The following is a 21,662-nucleotide window of genomic DNA, read 5'->3' as shown; positions in this document are numbered from 1 at the left end:
ATGTAGTGTATCTGGATTTTGCAAAAGCATTCAATACAGTTCTTCATAAACGCTTGATCTACAAGCTGAGGTCTGCAGGCATATACCATAAGGTTTGTTCTTGGATAGAAAACTGGTTACAGGGGCATGTCCAAAGGGTAGTGATAAAAAACGTGTACTCAGAGTGGTAAGTGGGGTACCACGAGGTTCTGTCATGGACCAATTCTGTTTAATTTATTCATAACTTACAGAGAGGAAGGGATACATAGCTCAATCTCAGTTTTTGTGGCCAATAACGTCACAGCAAGATATATACATTTTATAGAAAGACCTGAACAAAATAATGGAGTGGGCAACTTCAGGGCAAATGAGGTTTAATGTGGAGATATGTAAAATAATGCACTTGGGGGCTAGGAACATAAAACACAAACTACTCACTGGGGGGAGAACCACTGACGGAGTCAAGAATGGAGAAAGATCTGGGGGTCCTAGTGAAAGATAGACTGTGCAATAGCATACAACGTCAAGCTGCAGCTACCAAAGTCGGGTGAATATTAGCATGCATAAAAAAGGGGATATACTCCTGAGATAAAACTATAATCCTACCACTTTATAAAACTCTGGTTCGGCCACATCTGGAGTATTTTGTCCAGTTCAGGTCACCAGTCCTCAGAAGGGATGTGCTGAAGCTGGAGAGAATCCAGAGAAGGGCAACGAAATTAATAAGGGGACTAGAGAACCTAAAATATAAAAAGCGACTACAAGCACTACATTTATTCTCGCTGGAGAAAAGACACTTGAGGGGGGACATGATAGTGATTTACATACACCTCAATGGTAACCCCAGCATAGGAAAAAAGCTATTCAATCTCAGGGGGTGTAAGAGGACACGGGGCCACACAATGAGATTGGAGGAGAAGCGGTTTAACCTTAAGCAGCTCAAGGGGTTTTTCACAGTAAAGACGGTGAGGATGTGGAACTCTCTTCCACAAGTGTTGGTGTCAGCATGGAGTATTGATATTTTTAAAAGACTCTTGGACGTGCATCTTAAAGAACACAATATACAGGGATATGGGAAATGATTATCGACGCTGACTTACAAACACCTACACAGGTTGAAATGGGTGGATTGTTGTCTTTATTCAACTTTACCCACTAGGTAACTATGTAAGATTAATGTTTTGGAATGGCCCAGCCAGAGCACAGACCTGAATCCGATTGAAAATCTGCAGGGTGATCTGAAAAGGGCTGTGCACAGAAGATGCCCTTGCAATCTGACAGATTTGGAGTTTTTTTACATAGAAGAGTAGGCAAACTTTGCCAAGTCAAGATGTGCCATGCCGATAGATTCATATTCAAAAAGACTGAGTGCTGTAATAAAAATCAAAAGGTGCTTCAACAAACTATTAGTTAAAAGGGTGTGCAAACTTATGCAAACAAAAAAAATTATTTTAGTTTTTTTTTACTTCCCTCCACCTAAAAGATTTCAGTTTGTTGTTAAACTGAGTTGTACAGTTTATAGGTCACATTAAAAAAGGTGGAAAAAGTTCTGAAATTATTTCTCTTTGTCTCATTTTTTTACATCACAGAAACCTGACATTTTAACAGGGGTGTGTAGACTTTTTATATCCTCTGTATATAAAGTGCCAGTTCATTAAATAAACAAATATTCCATCAGGGCAAACAAAGTGCTCCACTCCTGAATTCCCCACTCACCAACAGTATGATTCAAAAAAGCATGGTATATGTCCATTGGCAAATTGAGGACTATGGCTTCTTCCTTCTCCTTCAATTATAGGGTTCTCAGCATGGTTGTGATATGGAATCCAATAAAGAGAAAGATTTCCAATGCATAATACTGTATGATTTATTAAAGGGTTAAAAGCAATTACACTTACAAAAAAAGTGAAAAAATTGCAGCATGTATGTGGACTGGGATTGCTGCCGTGGCGTGCATTCCAGTTACCAGATTTGATGTCACTATCTCGTCCCTGCTTGACGTGCTTCGCCCCCCCACTGGGCATCTTCAGAAGCTGGGGCCACTCGTGACTGGCTCTTATACCCTATTCCCCTCCTACTCTGTTACGTCACTTCCTGTTGTCCCTTCTGACATCATTTGCTACTTCGGGCCGGAAACAGCGAAACGTAGGAAGTGATGTCAGAAGGAGCTTAACAGGGAGGAGTGAGAGGATTTGGGTGTAGTAAGAGGAGAATAGGGTGGAGGTCCGTTTCATCACTGCACGTGTGCCGATGACCTCATCAGCACACTACAAGGTAAATATCTCCTACATGGCACACGTTTAGGAGATATTTTCAGTACATAAAGGTAAGCCTTATTATAGGCTTACCTAAGTGTAAAAATGTCTAGGGGGGGTATACAATCACTTTAATAAATCATACAGTATTATCCTATGGGAATCTTTTTATTGGATTCCATATCACAACCATGCTGAGAGTCCTATAATCGAATGAGAAGGAAGGAGCCATAGTCATCAATTTGCCAAATTATATATACCATGCCTTTTTGAATCATACTGTTGGTGAGTGGGGAATTCAGGAGGGGAGCATGGGGTGGCACCTTGTGGACTATTTGTTTATTTGATGCACTGGCACTAGATAGATAGATAGATAGATAGATAGATAGATAGATAGATAGATAGAGACACAGTATCTCACAAAAGTGAGTACACCCCTCACATGTATTTGTAAATAGTGAGTGTGCAGCTTGTATAACAGTGTAAATTTGCTGTCCCCTCAAAATAACTCTACACACAGCCATTAATGTCTAAACCGCTGGCAACAAAAGTGAGTACACCCCCCTTGAATTGCCCGCCACGGCTCCCGGTGGGGAATACTGTCGGGTGGCTCGTGATGCCCGACACCACACCACCATCGCATGAACTTGAGTAATTTAATGTGCAACCGGTACGGGGGATTCTAGTTTTACCCCCACCCGTATGTGCATTCACCCCATCATCCAAGCCTATACCAATATATATTTTTTATTTTTAGATACATCAAGTGCTGGCTCCTGATGAGTGGCCCTCTAGCTACGAAAAAGCTGCCATACATTGTGATATGCATCAATACTCATATAGCATTGTTAGCTAACCTTTATACCCCATTCAGGATCCAAGAAGCCCATTGTGTATTATGCTTTTACTTAAAATGTGTTTTTGGTGCACTTTGGAAAAATCATTGTTTGCTTTTTTTTGTCATATTCAAGTTATAATCAGTATGTACTGTATTACCCATGTACTTTCTTGATGCTTTTTTATATCGTATATCCTGTTTGTATTTTATGGCAATAAATAAATTCCTACCATGTCCACCAACTATTCTATTGCAACCATGTGCCTCATTTAAAGTCCAACCCCCCCCCCCCCCCCACCCCCTTGCTTTTTTCCCTCCTTCTTGAAATATCTACCTTTAATGATTTGGGTTATTATCTGAAACCTAACAAGTTTATTTCTGCATCTGTAATGCTTTTATTATTATATGCCCATAATGAATTTTCTTAATTTTATACAGCATATAAAAATAATTTTTTTTTTAATTTTTCACATATTAGTTATTAAAAGTATTTTATTGGGAAAATATAACTTGCTTTACTAAACATAACAAAAAGCGAAATTATCTATATTGTACTATGCGGTTACACAGAACGCACAAGACTAGAAATTGGAGGTAAGGTACAAGGAAGAGAAAGTTTTACATTATTGATTTGAAAATGCGAAAGCATGACACTAATGCACAATATAAAACAATCTGGATTATGTTTCAAGTCAAGGCTGACCTACATACAGAGCACACTGCCTTAAAATGCAGACTACTTTATTAAGATAGCAGAGGGCGAAAAAATGGAGTAGTTAAAACATTGAGCTTCACACTGCATCTAGAGAAATACAAAGCAGTAAATTGAATAACTGATAGCTGGATGGGGGAGAACAGAGAAGCAATGTTAGAGACTTATAAGGGGTTATTTACAGAAGGCAAATCCACTTTGCACTCCAATGATAAAAACGTCTTGACGAGAGCCTCCATGAGGCTGGTCATACACAAGTAACATTTTTGGGAAGGCTTAATTTTAAAGAGCATTTGTTCAGTTTTATAATCATTAGTGGGTCAAATTGCTTTGTTTCTCTTTAACCACAGTGATGAGAAAATTTAACAAATTAATTTCTAACAGTGTATGTGGTTTTTGTTTGGTAAACAACTCATTCCAAAATCAATTGTTAAAAGCAAACAAAATTTCTCAATTAATGGAACATACTGAGATTTTTTTAATGATTTTTTGTATTAATGTTCATACAAACATTATTTTTGCATGAATTTATATAGTAAATGTTTAGACAAACATTAGTTTGAAATCTACTAGACAGCTTAAAGTGGAGCTCCACCAAAAAGGGGAATCTCTGCATGTTTGCTTCCCCCCCCTGCACTGACACTTTTGGCACCTTTTGGAGGGAAGCGGGTAACTATTTTTGACAGGTACCCATCCCCACTTCCAAGAGACCTCACTGCGGAAAGGTCCCCCGGAAGTTGGGCCCCCCTTCCACCGCCGCTAGGCCATTCAGAAAGCGCAGCAATGTCAGCTGGGGAGCCGACATCGTGGGATCCCTGGACAGGTAAGTGTCCTAATATTTAAAAAGTCAGCAGCTACAAATACTTTACATTTTTTGGTGGAGGGACTGCAGCTCTACTTTATAGTGGTTGTAAATGCTATACATATACTAAGTGAAGTAATTGGCCTCAGGTGAGACCTAAAGATGGAACAAATCCTCTTGCACAAGTTGTACCTGTTTAACTGCAGCCCTCTCTTCTTTACAGCCTTCCAAAAACACATTTTACACAGCATTTCTCAGCAACTGAATGCAGGGGAGGGGGATCTGATATCACACACTGCAGAGCTACAGCACAGAGCTTCATGAAATCTGATAGCCGATTGGAAGAAAGGGACATCCCCCTCTCTAACAGGCTCATAGAGAAAAACACAAAGCTGATACTATGAGTCACCTGCTGTGTACTTGGGGGGGGTGCCAGCTTTGAGTTCTATCAAAGACTCATGCATAGCAGAGGGATCAGAGAGGAAGCAGGCGGCTTGGTGCTTTGGATTCAGGCTAATACTCATTCTAGTGAGATGTGCTTTGTTCACATTTAAATGTGTTGTTACCAAGTATCCCTTCTAGGTAGTTCCTTCCTCTATCTATCCTGGGAACTATTGTCAACAATATAAAAAGTGATGGGAAATCCATCGTTTTATAGTTGTCACCAAGCGAAGGAAAATCATTTGGGGTACATTCACACCAAGTGCAGTGGGACTGCGTTGGTCGGCTATTCCAAGACAGTCCCACCACTACCGCATTGCGGTAATGTGCGGGCAGTGTGTGTTGAAAAAAGTTTTTTTTTTTTTTTTCAATGCCGTGCAAGGCAATCCACCACCTCACACCATGCGGCGGCGGCGAGAGCTGCATATCAGCACTGCAGTGATCCTGCTGGACCACACTGCATACGAGAGGCTGCATAGTCCCACAGCGGCTGGTGTGAACAGACCTTAAAGTGGTTGTAAACCCTTACAAACCACTTTGACTTACAGGTAATCCTAGATTAAGGCTTACCTGTAGGTACAAGAAATATCTCCTAAACCTATACAGTTTAGGAGATATTTACCCGAAGACAGCGGCGCGCAGGCGCACTGGGCAGGCCGCAGATCGCGGCGATACGCCACGAGTGTCGGCGCATGCACGGGAGTGACATCATCGCTGCTCCGGCGAATCACAGCGCCAATGCAGCGAGACCCACCAAGAAGATGGACGCTCGGAACTACAGGGGACAGCGGTGACTTCGCTGGCTCCTGTGTCAGGTAAGTGACACATAATGGACTACTATGCGATGCATAGTAGTCCATTATGCTTTACCTTTGCAGGGAATCAAAGAGGAAGTAAAACCCATCAGGGTTTACTCCCTCTAAGTCTTCAATCACATGGGTGGGTGCTGAGGCCTGTACAGTGTGAATGAGCCATCTGTTGATGTAGCTGGTTGCTGAATGAAGACACAGCCAAACAACCCAATTTGACAGGTGTAGGGGCGAATGTACAGCTTGCTTTTGAGGCCAGACACTCGCCCCTGCACACCTGTCAAATCAGAACAAGCTGCTGTGTCTATACAGCCACTGGGTCCCTATTAGGTAATATAGGCTGCCTACATAAGGCTCCAGACATCCAAACAGCTCATTCATGCTGTATGGGCCTCAGCACCCATGTGAATGAAGCCTTAATGTGGACACCAATTCCACAGACAAGCGCCTTGGATCAGAATTCTCATTTTGTAGAGATTTCCTCTCACTTCTTGGGACAGGAAGCGAAAGGAAACCTCATGAATGGGACAGACAGAAAAAATAACGGTTTAACTCTTCCCTAATCTGTTTGTAACCAAAAAATAAAAAGTTGAAGCTTTACATTTGCATTAAACCTTTCGCTGCCAGGTCTGTCCGTCACTGGACCTGACAGCAGGGGGTTTTACACACTCCTGGTGGTTGCAGCTACCGGGATTGTAAATCTGACAAGCAGACTTCCGCCTGTCAAAAGCAGTACGGCACAGGATGGCTTTCATCCCCTCGGTAACAGGCGCATGGGCACGCTCCCACCATGTATCCTGGGCTCCACTTGCCCATTCGCGGGCCCAGGACTGGCATAGCAGGTGCCGCTGGATGGGGGGGAAGCTGAACAGACACACAACCACTCTCCTGCACTTTTTGTTGGTGACTCAGAAGCAACACGTTCGATGTCAATATCAGGGCTGGGCTCAGCCCTTCCTTCTCAAAGCTGGCCGATCAGCTGTCGGCTAATTGCTAGCTCCTTTCTCTCCACAGTGACTCACCTGTTGATGATATCCTGCTCGTCAGTCCTGCCTACTTAAGCCGTCCAGCCCAGATGATCTCTGCCTTAGTCTCTGTGATGTTGACCAAGTCAATCTCCTATGTTCCTGTTAAAGACTTTCTTGGCTGACATTCCTTCTGGCTCCAGATCCTGCTTGCTGTTCTACTACGCTCATCTCTGGCTCCCTGACATTTTGGCTTGTCTGACTATCCGTTCTGGTTCCTGAACTCTGGCTATATTTTGAGTTTACTCCTTTTTATTATTATTATTATTATTATTATTATTATTAAACAAGTGTAATTTAACTGTACGTCTGTCTCAGTCTGATTCATAGTTTCTGACAGTCACTTCCAGGTCCCCATCAGTTTCCCTGGCCAGGAAAAAATGTAATGCAATGTGATCAAAACAAATCGCATTTGTGTGCCCTAAAATTAACTTTAGTGCACTTTTTACTGAATGTTTTCAATTTTCTACATCTTTGTGGTAATAGCGTAAGAAATAAAAAATTGGAACTACCACTAGTTTATGCTCTATGGTGTCTGCTTTCAGAAAATATATGTTTTGGAGGTTTTATGCAATCTTCAGGCTTAAAAATATTTTTTAAACGTGTGCGCAAAAACGACTACAAACCTATGCCTGGCACCCGGTGTGATCAGCATGTATTGTAATTAGAGGTATCCAGCCAGTCTCCGTTAGGATGCCACTGGATAGCGGGGAGGCTCGGTTCCCTGCAATTGTATTTCTAGGCGGATGTATGGTCACGATGACGTGATCAAGCCTCAACGCATTTCAGACAATAGGAACGGCCGTCATCAGGAAGCTCAGAGCTTTGGCGCCAGAAAATGTGAGTGCATCTCATTTTTTTTTTTTTTCACCACATCCTTATTTTAAATAAAGTATGGTTTTACACTATGGGAGCCCCTCTCTGTCATTTTTCTCTCCCCCTCCATGGAGGATTATTCTAAACGCTGCTGACCTGGATTACATAATTTATGGGTCACATTATCCCCACAAAGCGCAAGCCACCACTCTAGCGATAGGTGGTCAATTCATAAGGGTGAGTGAGTGCACATCCATGTGGGGCACATTGTCTGCATACTGAATTGGAGAACCTTTAACTGATCTACACACAAGCACTTTATTTCACAACAAAGTGGGGCTTTTATTATACCATTGTGAACCATTTTGCATTTTTTTTTTATACACTGATAGTTTCATGTTTGGAATTTATATGGGCTGAGTGCGGTGTTTAACCCCTTTAAAATTCACTGTGACGCTAGTCAGCTCACATTCACACTGTTGCTGGCAAATATTTAATCTACTTTTTTTCACTGCCGCAAATGTTTTTCTTTTACTCAATGACTGTGTTTATTACCTTCTGTTGCATTCTCTATAATTCAAAAAAAAATATCCCTAACAGGTATAAGACGTTGTCAGGTAATTTCGCCTTCTAGCGGCTACAAAAAAACTAATATTTTGCCGTTCGGTGAAATGACTCTTTAAATATGGTGAATACACATATTAGGCAGGCATCGGTGTGAAGAGGTTCAGTTTTTATCTGACCTAATTTTAGAAAGTAGAAGGTGCAAGATGTGAGAGATTCACTATGGAATAAGTGTTGCTGCCAGAAATTTTAATTTCTGCATCTCAGAAACAACTAGCCTTCTGGGACTTCCATATACTGCAGTCTCTTAAATGTGTAAATCTAGACTAAAAAAGAAAGAAATATATTGAGCTGCAGTTCTGTTTGCAAAAACACCTTAACCATTTATGGACCTTCTACAGAACTCACTTTAAAGGGGCATTAACCCCAAAAAGATATATTATATTACAACTTACCAATCCTTAAATGTGAAGGCTGCATTAGTTTTCTGTTTTTTAGATTTTTTTTTCACCTGGTGATCTTGCCCAGGAAAACACTTCTTATCTTAGAGTGTCTCCATCCTACTAGAGGAACAATGGAGACACCCTTGGACAGCAGCACTGTCAGTCAATCTGGGGAGAGGCAAAACAAAAAGAGATCCTCTAATGGGACTTTGTAGGGCAATGACTGGATGTCAATCTGGGGAGAGGGTAGTTTTAGCCCTTGTACACACGGTCGGAGAATCCGTCGGAATGTGTCCTATCGGACCGTGTTGTCGGATAATCCGACTGTGTGTGGTATGCATCGGACTGATTCCGTCGGAATATCCGTCGGACCCAATTTTCCAACTTGTTGGAAATATTTCCCGACCAACTGGTTCGATCGGACATACTCCAATCATGTGTAGAGAATTTTGATCGGATCAAGTGCCACGCATGCTCAGATCAAATTCCTACATCAAAGCTATTGGCTACTAGCCTGAATGTTGTCCCATCGTAACGAAATTACGTCATCACGTTCTGAATGATCGGATTTTTCGACAACTTAGTCCGACCGTGTGTATGCAACAGTTTCGGACAAGATCCGACGGACAAAATTCGACCGGATTTGGTTGTCGAAATCTCCGACCGTGTGTACAGGGGCTTAGATGCACTTAACAGCAGATTTACATGGACTTTACAATAGTGACTAACAAATTAACGCTGAACTTTTAAACAGTTACAGCAAAGTTTTTTTTCTTTTTTCCTTTTTGGATAAAGATTTTTCATAAATGTATTAAAAATGGACCATTGTAAGCACCTCAATCACAGTTAAAGCGGTTGTATACCCGCTGACACTTTTTTTTTTTTTGTATTTTGTATATCCCTGTAAGGAAAAAGGCATAATGAGCTAGTATGCACTTCATACTAGCTCATTATGAAATACTTACCTTAGAACAAGGCCCCGACATCTCACCCGATCCACGCCGAGGGAGCTGACATGTTCCCTCGGCGTGTCTTCCGGGTATTGCGGCTCCGGCGCTGTGAGTGGCCAGAGCTGCAATGTCGCCACTCCCGCGCATGCGTGTAGGAGACTTCTTTCCAGCAAGGTCCGGAGTCTGCCGGGCTTTCAGCCGAGAAGCCCCTGTGCGCATGCGCTGCTGCAGTCAGTGGCTCATTGCAAGGGGAATATCTCCTAAACCATACAGGTTTAGGAGATTATTTTTTACCTACAGGTAAGCCTTATTATAGGCTTACCTGTAGGTAAAACTTCAAATTTTGACTATACAACCACTTTAAATGGTTTGTCTCAACCCTTTGAAACTTTTGCTGGACAGCTTGGTCTTGTAAGGGAAGTTGACAAATACCAGGATTTGCTGGCTGGATCACCAGGTGAAAATAAAGTGAAAAAGCCTAAAAAAGGGGGAGAAAAAAAAAAGAATGCAGTCAGCACTTTGAATGTCTGATAAATTTGCTTAAAGGTATACAGCATTTGCAGGAATTTCTGCTCACTTCCTGTTTGGCTATGGGACAGTAATGAATGGGACAAAAATAATCATTTCAAGCATTATACCCCTCACTTACTGAAAACCCAACACACATTTTAACTATAGTTCTACTTTAAAAGCATTTTATACTATGAAGAGGCCTTTTTTTCTTTTGCCTTTCATGACTTATCACACTGAAAATGAGGCGTGTCGGTGGTCCCGAGTGATACAAAGGCTGTGTGGAGGATCATCATATCTCCCAGAGAAATTACATAAGCATTTTATGACTATCCTGTAATTAACCACTTCCTGACTGCCTAATTGGGAATTTACGTCATTACTTTGACATCATTAAAGAGGAAGTAAACCCTGATGAGTTTACTTCCTCTTTCATTCCCTGCAAAGGCAAAGCATAATGGACTACTATGCATCGCATAGTAGCCCATTATGTGTCATTTACCTGACACAGGAGCCAGCGAAGTCGCCGCTGTCCCCTGTAGTCCGCCGCATCCATCTTCTTGGTGGGGTCTCACAGCTCCGCCACTGTCATTCGGCGAAGCCGCTATGACGTCACTCCCGCGCATGCGCACGGGAGCTGACACGAGCGGCAGCTCCGTTGTTGAAAATGCCGCGCTCAGTGCGCCTGCGTGCCGCTGTCTACGGCGCATGCGCCGTAGACAGCAGTGCCTGTTTTCGGGCAAATATCTCCTAAACCATATAGGTTTAGGAGATATTTCTTGAACCTACAGGTAAGCCTTAATCTAGGCTTACCTGTAGGTCAAAGTGGTTTGTAAGGGTTTACAACCACTTTAGGGCTGCAGCTAGATGCCATAACCCCAGTATTTTCTTTTCCCTTGGGCAACTGGCTTTCAGATAAAAGTGGTCCCCCGGCTTACTTTACAGATCGCTGAGCCCAGGAGCCATCCAGCGTTGGCAGTGTCTTGCTACAGAGATAAGTGATGGCAAGATGGCCACCGCTCATCTCTATGCCCTTGGAGGACCGTAGCGATGTCAGGACGTCACTTCCAATTCTCTGGCCATGTAAACATGTTTTTTTGATCTTTTGCTTTTAAGCGTAGAGGAGAGATTTGGGGTCTTAAAGGCCCCTTTCACACAGGCAGATAAAATTCAGCTTTTAGCTGCAGATAAATAAAGTTATCTATCGCATATAAACTCACACAATGCTTTCCTATGGCCCCATTCACACACTGCATTTAGCAACGGTTTCGCTGCATGGAGCTTATTGCAGATAGGACGGATTTATTGCAGCTATCTGCACATAACTGCAGGTAATCGCAGTGTACTATTTCTCCGGCAGATAGCAGGGACAATAAGGAAAGAAAAACAGGAAGCACATCAGAAATGGCACAAATGTTCCAACGCAGCTAATCGCAATCTACAAGTGCAAGTGAACGCTGTGCCAAGATTCCCTGAATTTCAAAATAGCAAAACATACTTTTAACAGCGGCAGAACAGCCACCCATGTGAAAGGGGCCTTAGACCCTAGATCTCTCCATAGAGGGGACCTGTCATGCTGTATTGTTATTGCAAGGAAAGTTTACATTCCTCGAGATAGAAATCAAAGTAATCAAAAAAAATTTGTTAAATGGACAGTGTAAAAATTAAAAATTTTTATAAAATAAAATAAGATATAACTTTTTTTTAAAGCACCCCCAGCACCGCCGGCTCACACGCACTAGTGAACACATACCTAGGTCAAGCCCACATATATAAACGGTGTTCGCAACACACATGTGAATTATCACCGCAAATGTCTGAGTGAGAGCAATAATTCTAGCACTAGACCTCCTCTGTAATGTGAAACTCGTAACCTGTAGGAATTTTGACAGTTGCCTATGAAGATTTTTAAGTACCATCGTTTGGCTCCATTCCACGAGTGCATGCAATTTTAAAGCAAGACATGTTAGGTATCCATTTACTTGCTGTAACATCATCTTTTATATGATACAAAAAAAAGGGGGTATATATTAGGGTTTGTTTTTTTAAAGTGTATTTTTCATATATTTTCGGGGGGTTTTTTGCATTAACATTCATTAAAGTGTATTTCTTCCAAAAAAAATGCATTTAAAAACCGCTGGGCAAAATCTGTGTGGCGTGAAAAATTGCAACAATCGCCATTTTATTCTCTATGGTCTCTGCTGAAAATAAATATATATATTTGGGGATTCTAAGTTATTTTCTAGCAAAAAACTATGTTTTCTACTTGTAAACAATAAGTCCCTATGGGAAGTTGGTAAGCATGCCCCCCATTATCACTTTTTGGTGAAAGTTTCTGGTGGTGGCAGAGGAAGAAGCGATTCATTACATGTTAACACATGGCTAACGCCCACAGACGAAGACGTAGTGACAAAACGCGTATGGGCGTGACTAAGCAGCCGTACGTCATCGCAGGGGAGAAGGTTTGAAATTTTACCCGGGACCCGCCGTGGACGCTGAGAACCATTGCTATCTTTGCATCTCAGGACTGCGGTGAGACAAACCTGATCGCTCTGCGTATGATTAATGACCTGATGATTGTACATTGTGCACGCATGTTTTTATTAAGCGCATGAGAATTTTAAATAAATAAAATGGTTTGCACTATGGAATATTTTTTTTTTTCCTACATGTGAATCTATGCTGAATGGAGTACTATTGAACCAAAGATAGAGCGAGTTTAAACTATCAGTGCTGACAACCGTATTGGCATTTGGTTTGATTGGAAGCATTATTACAAGGAATCTGAAGAACCAATGTGTTTTGTGATGTGCCTGTAACCCTTTAAGTTCTGGTAAGTGTTTTACCATAAGGGGTGTCACTGAGTGTAAAGTTACTACGCACTGGTGTCTTTCACTGGGAGATGGACTAACTTTTTCATCACCTCGGGAATACTGCAATGGATGACATTTAAACACCTGTGTTTGGACTTTCAAAAAAAACTTTTTTTGGTGCATTCTATTCCTTGAGAAACCGTCATCTCTTTTTTTCTGTATTTATATACTTTTTATGCATATTGGATTGTAAAATATTTTTATGTTAGCGCTGTCAATATAGTGTAATGTCATGAAGGATAAGGGTTGATTTATACTATATGTCTATATACATGGCTAATGGTACTCTTATATGCATCTTTCATGCATGCACATACATACACACACACACTTTTTTTTTTTTTCTCAGTTGTTTGTTTATATGCACTTTATAATAATTTATTTATGTTTTTTTTTCATGTTTAGAGCAGCACATTTCATTGGAAACATATCTATAAAAAAGGTAGTATTTTTTCAACAAACCCTTCTCCCTGCCTGTCAATGTTCAAGTACACCGAGCCAAGCATACACAGCTCAGCTTACATTTAGGTCTGGTTCACACTGGTGCAACTGTGATTTCATCTGATTTGCAATGCAATTATGTAGTGCCATTTGGAGCATTTTTGATGCGATTTTCATACTAGTGCAATTTCTTTGAGGGCAAGGAGGAGTAAGATAGCTCGGAAACAAAAACACATCTGAATCACATCAAAAACACATGTAAATACAATTTTGATGCATGCAAAAAAATAAAAAATTGCACTGCATCGCACCAAAAGCAGCCCAGCTACCTTTTAACTAGGTATGCACTGATGTCGATACCAAGCATTTGCACAAGTATCGGTACTCGTCCAAATGCTCCCGATACCGAAACGATAGCTTGCGGTGCAATTTGCGTTAAATACAAAACAAATGGTTGCAAATCGCACTGCAAAGAATCAAATTCAATTTGAACTGGAGTGTGGTGCGATTCCTGTCCGAAACGCATGCGATTTTCCCCATTGCTTCTGTGTGTGAAAAGAAAGGGAAAGGTGCCACCTAGTGGGCAGTTTAAAAACGTCAGAACTCACAGTACTTACTTGGTTACATGCAATAATCTTCATAGGTGCTTACAGGGCTGGAGGAGATGTAGAGGCAGTCCACCCCCCAAGCTGACATTGCTTCTGCCTTACACCCACGAGGTCCAGGAACTTCTCCTCAAGCCCTGTGAGCACCTCTGGCGACCTCAATTTGCCATAACCAGCGGACTGGGACACCTATATAGAATATTTTGCATGTGGCCAGATATGTACTGTGAGTTCTAATATTTTTTTTAAACTGCCCACTAGATGGCACTTTCCCTTTCTACACACACAAGCAGTGGGGGGGGGGGGGGGGGGAATCACACTGAATTCCTGTTCAATTCGAATGAAATTCTTTGCAGTGCGATCTGCAGCAATTTTTTTTGTATTGATGCAAATCTCACCGCGGTATCGGTACTCATACTCCCTGAAAAAAAAAAAACGGTATCGTGCAACTCTACTTTTATGGACAATGGGATTTGTAGTGTGCACATGACTGCCATTAACAGGCACTGCTCAACACCGGTTTTTCCCCCAGACCTCACCGCTCTGCTGGAGAGAGTGCGGGGAGCGAGCCTCCCACGCCCACATCTGGTGGTATTGCCCACGTATACGCCCGTTTTGGCTCGCAGTTCTGCATTGGATCCAGCAGATTCAGGGTCAGGAGGTTCCGAATGATCCATGGCATGTGCTATTCCACTGTTCGGAAAAGCCGGCAGGCTCATATAAACGCTCTATTACGCCCCATCTTCTCAATGCGGCAAAGACTCTTATCCCGAGATATTGGAAACAGAGGAAGATTCCCACGCTCCGTTGCTGGCTGCTCAAGGTTGATCAAATATACTACATGGAAGATATGACACTCTCCCTGAGAGGCAAGTCAGACCTTGCAAAAAAGACTTGGGCCTGCTGGGTCGCCTTTAAGTACACACCCCCGTATGCAGCTATGGTATCCAGTCCGGTGTAATATAATATACTGTAGCCATGTATGGTCCTTGTTTTTGATGTATTTCGATGAGCTATGTATATCATGCTTTAGCCTCTGAAATTTCAGTCTGGCGGTTGGGCCCCCCCCCCCTGCTTTCTTCCCTCTAGTTGGACTTTCCTTTCTTCTTTCTCCTCTTCTGGTTACAAATAGAAGGGAGTCATGTACATTTTTTTGAGCTATCCATATTGGAGTCTAAGTAGTTTGTTGGGTGAATGTTGCCTACTGGTTGTATTGCTCCTCTGATTTTATGTCTGCGATGACTTGTATGTGCTCCTTTTCTTTAATAAAAACTAATTTAAAAAAAAAACAAAAAAAAAAAAACAGGCACTGCTCATTCCAAAGGACAGGAAGCAATGGGGAGAGGAGAGGTTCAGGAGCTCAAAAAAAACAAACAGTAAAGCCTCTTTCAGACAGAGCGGAATACGGCAAAGCGGGTCTGCCTGCTCAGCGGGGGATCTCCCTACTGATCCCCGCTAAGCAGGCGGATGACAGGTCTGTGTCCGCTCCACTATGCAGAGCAGACACGGACACAGCCTGCTGTTCTTGATGGGGTGGTCCGATGGAACTGGACTGCCTGCCTGTTTCCATCTGACTGTCATTCATACTGCCAGATGACATCCGGCGCTCCACTGAGAGCAATGGATGGTCCGATCAGGTCTGCCTGAAAAATGGACAGGGTGACCCGATCAGTCCCCTGGTGTGAAAGGGGCCTAAAAAAACGAATTTAAAGTGAATGTAAAACCCTCACAATGTAAAACAACCCATTCAGTTTAAGCCCTGGTTTACACCGAATGGGGCTTTGAAATCACGCTATTTCAGCGTGATTTTAAAGCCACTGATCAGTGCGATTTCATGTGCGACTTGCCGACATCTGTGCTTCATCATGCATAGATGCGCACATGAAATCGCCAAGTCGGAGTCGAGCCATTTTGAAGAAAGGTGCGGCTTGTCATGCACTTTTGATCTGTCAAATCGCACGACAAGTCGCACTGGTGCGAACGGGGGCTAAAATAGAAATGAAAGTCAAAACATGTGTGGATAGATGTAACAAAAAAAAAAAAAAGACATTATAAATACTTTTTATCAATAAATTATCATATTCCGTCTGTTCTCAGCTGCATAAAAGTTGGGGGTGGGGGGGAGAGAAACAGTAGCACACTGAACATCCCAGTGAATGGCTATGCAGGGGGTATCAGGACAAGTCTGATCATTGGAAGAGCAGGCTGAGTTCTCAGAACGGCTAGAGAACTGGCCATGATTGATGTGTTCTACTTAGGGTGGTCAGTTTTAATAGGGACTGACAGAACACCAGGGATTTCACACAGAGGAAGTAATATAAAGAGAACCAGATACTTTTTCATACAAGTACATTGTACAGTGGGCACCTATCAGGAATATGAAATGCTGGGAATGAAAAACATATAACAGGGCCATTAGGTAGTTGATGTGTATGGGTGATGGGTGATGTTTGGAGAATAAGGATATTGTTGAGTGTCACTTTAATGTAGAACAGGACACACAAGTACAGACTACTATACAATACAGTAGGTTACGTGAGAGCCATTTATAGCATTGGAGAATCCTCCCAACAAAGTGGAGATGTTGCCCATAGCAACCATTCAAAAGCGAATGTTTATGGCAGGGATCCTCAAATTACGGCCCTCCAGCTGTTGTGAAACTACACATCCCATGAGGCATTGTAAAACTCTGACATTCACAGACATGACCAGGCATGATGGGAATTGTAGTTCCTAAACAACTGGAGGGCCATAGTTTGAAGACCCATGGTTTATGGCATTCGTTCTGAATTATAACCAGCATGTATACATTAAAACCACTTACCGACCGCAACAGGTATATACACACACACACGTTGTGGCTTTGAAGTGGTTTACTGGGATTATGTCTGAAGATATCAGCCATAACCCTGGCATTGTTTTTTGCCGCTGGCTTTTTCATGAAAATGAGCTGCAGGAATGCTTTCTGAAGCCTGAGAAATGATGTGATGGTGCGGCCGGCTGCTCCAATAGGCCGGCTGTGCAAACTGTTGGCGCTATATAAATCCTATTATTATACGCTATATAAATCCTGTATAATAATAATAGGCCATCAAAGATTAGATATACTCTTTGATCGCATCTATAGCCTTGGATGACCAGAGCGACCTCACTTTGGGTCCAGGCTGAAAGTAAATAATTAAAAAAAAAAAAAAATTTAAAGTAAAAGATTAACAGTTTTTTTTTTTTTTGACCCCAGATCTCTCCACAAAGAGGACCTGTCATCCGTATTTCTACTACAAGGGATGTTTACATACCTCGCGATAGAAATAAAAGTGATCAAAAAAAAAAAAAAGGCATTAAATTAAAAAAGGGACAGTGTAAAAATAAAAAGTTAAATAAATTTAAACATAAAATCTAAAACCACCCCCTTCCCTCCGTGCTTGCATGCAGAAGCGAGCGAATACATAAGTCGCACACACATATGTAAACAGTGCTCACGCCACTGAAAACCATTGAATGCACTATATATCTTTAGGGGACACTTTTTATCGCGGCATTCATTTTGGTTTTTAGTTAATTTGCATGTCTAGGAAGTGTGTTTAGTGCTGGTAGCTTTCATTAGATTAACACCGCAGCTCACAAGGTTTCACATATCTAGTGTTCACACCACACTCGTGAGGAATTGACGCGAACGTTAGAGTGAGAGCAATAATTCTAGCGCTAGCTGTAATTGTAAAGGTGTCCAAAACGTCGCTTATGTCGTTTTTTTAATCCCTACATTTTGTCGCCATTCCGAGTGCGTGCAATTTTAAAGCGAGACATGTTAGGTATCTATTTACTCTGCATAACATCCTCTTTCACATTATACAAAAAATTGGGGTAAATTGTTTTTTTTTTTTTCTTAAAAAAATAATAATATTTTTTTAAATTGTATTTAAAAAACCACTGCACAAATACTGTGTGACATGAAAAATATTGATGTCAGACGATCACCATTTTATTCCCCAGGGCAGTGATGGCGAAACTTGGCACCCCAGATGTTTTGGAACTACATTTCCCATGATGCTCATGCACTCAGCAGTGTAGGCGAGCATCATGGGAAATGTAGTTCCAAAACATCTGGGGTTCCAAGGTTCGCCATCACTTCCCTGGGGACATTAAACCTTTTTTATTTTTTTAGCCAAGACCCTAGGCCAGGGGTCTCCAAACATTCTAAACAAAGGGCCGGTTTATAGTTCTTCAGACTCTAGGAGGGCCAGACTTTGGCCAGCGGGAGTGGAATTTTCCTGGCATCAGTGGGAGTAAGCATCTGGTATTAGGGGGAGGAATAGTGATATCATAGGGAGAAATGGTGCTCCATTGTCAGTGTCAGATGGCAGAATAGTGTCTCATATCAGTGGTAGGAATAGTGACCCAAGGGCTGGATAAAGTCAAGCAAAGGGCCAAATCTGGCCCTCGGGCCACAGTTTGAAGACCCCTGCCCTAGGGCCTTGGCTAAAAAATAAAAGGGTATAATGTCTGTGGGTGCCAAGTAATTATCTAACAAAAAATACTGGATTTCAACTTGTAAATAAAAAGTGGCAGAAAAAGCCTGGTTTTCAAGTGGTCTCCTTCATGTTGCTGCAATGTTTCTAAAAACACACAGTTCAAGGAGGAGAATAGGAACATAATAAAAGCCCTGGACTGCATCCAACCCACATGTCTGCGATGGAGGTGTACCCACCCAGAAAATGAAATGTCAAAGTGCGGAGCTGTGCTGACGAGGGATCCCTGAGCGATCGTGTCCTTTTGTTGCAGCAGCCCGCACTCCACACTGCAGCAGAGCAGGCACCTACAATATAAACAAGCTTACAGCCTCATTGAATAGTGCTAGCGATGCCACATCCCAGGCGGAGAATATTCTACTTCTCACTGATCGCTCCCTGCCCCTAACACTGCCATGTGAAAGCCCCATTTATCTGCGTTACACACAGGCGCCAACTGGGCAATTGTGCTGAACAGATGGCGACTTTTACTGTCGCATATATTAAAAACGCTTTCTTCTCTGATCAGCAATCTGTACAAACAACGCCAACCTGGTCCAGGATGGATTTCTCAGAAATGCCAACCCTAATTAATTGATAGGAGTCTGATCGATCACATCATTCTTTTAATAAGAGGAGCATCTCCTACACAGGACAGGCACAATGATGGGAACAATCAGCAGAATTCTATATAGGGGGGCACAATGATGGGACCGCTCAGTAGAATTCTATATAGGGGGCACAATGATGGGACAGCTCAGTAGAATTCTATATAGGGGGCACAATGATGGGACCGCTCAGTAGAATTCTATATAGGTGGCACAATGATGGGACCGCTTAGTAGAATTCTATATAGGGGACACAATGATGCGACCGCTCAGTAGAATTCTATATAGGGGACACAATGATGGGACCCGCTCAGTAGAATTCTATATAGGGGGCACAATGATGGGACCGCTCAGTAGAATTCTATATAGGGGGCACAATGATGGGACCGCTCAGTAGAATTCTATATAGGGGACACAATGATGGGACCCGCTCAGTAGAATTCTATATAGGGGGCACAATGATGGGACCGCTCAGTAGAATTCTATATAGGGGGCACAATGATGGGACCGCTCAGTAGAATTCTATATAGGGGGCACAATGATGGGACCGCTTAGTAGAATTCTATATAGGGGGCACAATGATGGGACCGCTCAGTAGAATTCTATATAGGGGACACAATGATGCGACCGCTCAGTAGAATTATATATAGGGGACACAATGATGGGACCCGCTCAGCAGAATTCTATATAGGGGACACAATGATGCAATCGCTCAGTAGAATTCTATATAGGGGGCACAATGATGGGACCGCTCAGTAGAATTCTATATAGGGGACACAATGATGCAATCGCTCAGTAGAATTCTATATAGGGGGCACAATGATGGGACCGCTCAGTAGAATTCTATATAGGGGGCACAATGATGGGACCGCTCAGTAGAATTCTATATAGGGGACACAATGATGCAATCGCTCAGTAGAATTCTATATAGGGGGCACAATGATGGGACCGCTCAGTAGAATTCTATATAGGGGGCACAATGATGGGACCGCTCAGTAGAATTCTATATAGGGGGCACAATGATGGGACCGCTCAGTAGAATTCTATATAGGGGGCATAATGATGGGACCGCTCAGTAGAATTCTATATAGGGGGCATAATGATGGGATCGCTCAGTAGAATTCTATATAGGGGACACAATGATGCAATCGCTCAGTAGAATTCTATATAGGGGGCACAATGATGGGACCGCTCAGTAGAATTCTATATAGGGGGCACAATGATGGGACCGCTCAGTAGAATTCTATATAGGGGGCATAATGATGGGACCGCTCAGTAGAATTCTATATAGGGGGCATAATGATGGGACCGCTCAGTAGAATTCTATATAGGGGGCATAATGATGGGACCGCTCAGTAGAATTCTATATAGGGGGCATAATGATGGGACCACTAGGTAGAATTCTATATAGGGGGCATAATGATGGGACCACTAGGTAGAATTCTATATAGGGACATTGCACAGTCATTATCTATAGAGGGGATGAAGAGAAGAGCACCTACCTCGTATATGATCAGCACTCATATGGAGGATCCACCATTAACCCTCCATCGCCCGTGCCCTGCACACACCCTGCATGTCCTCTGATCGGGAGCTCGGGGAGGTCTGTACGGGAAGGATCCTTCACAAACCTTCCACAGCTGGATGTAAAGCGTGCTCTGATTGGACACTAGCAGGCCCCTCTTCATTGGGCACTGGCCGCTCTACCAGTAGACACAGTAGTGATCGGCCCGGCCCGGAGGACAGCCGAGCATGGAAGCGTTATCTAATCGTGTGCTGGAGAACAGAATGGATCGATAGAGACACAGCAAATCAATGTGTGCGACAAGCAGCATCCCCGACATCAACCTAGACGTGCACTCCTCATTTCTGGCCACTAGATGGCGCTGTGCATAGAGGAGGAGGACGGCCGCTCTTTACATACTTTTATCATAACTTGTGAAGGGAGAGAACGGAAACGCCTCATGAAGAATGGCAATACAACAAAAATAAATAAAAAAATAATAATAAATTCTACAACAAAAACAATTCTGCAACAAATGTATTGCAATTTACCAGTCCTTAAGGGCCGGTTCACACAGCAGGCGAGGCGAGGCGACTCCGACTTGCCTCGCCGCGACCTGCCGCGGCCTCAGCGGCGACTTGCAAATGACTTCTGTATAGAAGTCAATGCAAGTCGCCCCGAGGTCGCCCCAAAAGTAGTACAGGAACCTTTTTTCTGAGTTGGAGCGACTCGAGTCGCTCCTCTCAGAACGGTTCCATTGTACAGAACGGGGGCGACTTGCGAGAGCGAGGCGAGGCGAGTCGTGTCGCCTCGCATCGCCCGCTGTGTGAACTGGCTCTTAGAGGAGCGACTCGAGTCAGTAGGAGGGTGTCAGTAGGGCAGTGGAGGGTGTCAGTAGGGCAGTGGAGGGTGACAGTAGAGCAGTGGAGGGTGTCAGTAGTGCAGTGGAGGGTGTCAGTAGTGCAGTGGAGGGTGTCAGTAG

At 42.8% G+C, this 21,662-nt stretch overlaps 1 protein-coding gene across 5 annotated transcripts in view; it reads right to left on the bottom strand.

The window, feature by feature from the left end:
* HECW2 (HECT, C2 and WW domain containing E3 ubiquitin protein ligase 2) overlaps window positions 1-21,026 on the bottom strand; it is a 365,375-nt gene extending 344,349 nt beyond the window's left edge. For 4 of the 5 annotated variants that reach the window (XM_077448729.1, XM_077448731.1, XM_077448733.1 and 1 more), the window contains exon 1: window positions 20,679-21,023. The gene's annotated coding sequence lies outside the window, so the exon portion shown is untranslated. Of the gene's footprint in view, window positions 1-20,678 lie in introns of all 5 variants that reach the window. The other variant, XR_013261865.1, reaches the window with a different exon arrangement.
* Between the last annotated feature and the right edge of the window lie 636 nt (window positions 21,027-21,662).

Source organism: Lithobates pipiens, unplaced genomic scaffold (genome assembly GCF_037356315.1).
Source record: "Lithobates pipiens isolate NorthernLeopardFrog02 unplaced genomic scaffold, aLitPip1_a1.2 Scaffold_22, whole genome shotgun sequence".
Taxonomy (NCBI): domain Eukaryota; kingdom Metazoa; phylum Chordata; class Amphibia; order Anura; family Ranidae; genus Lithobates; species Lithobates pipiens.
This window is presented reverse-complemented; position numbering and strand designations above follow the sequence as displayed.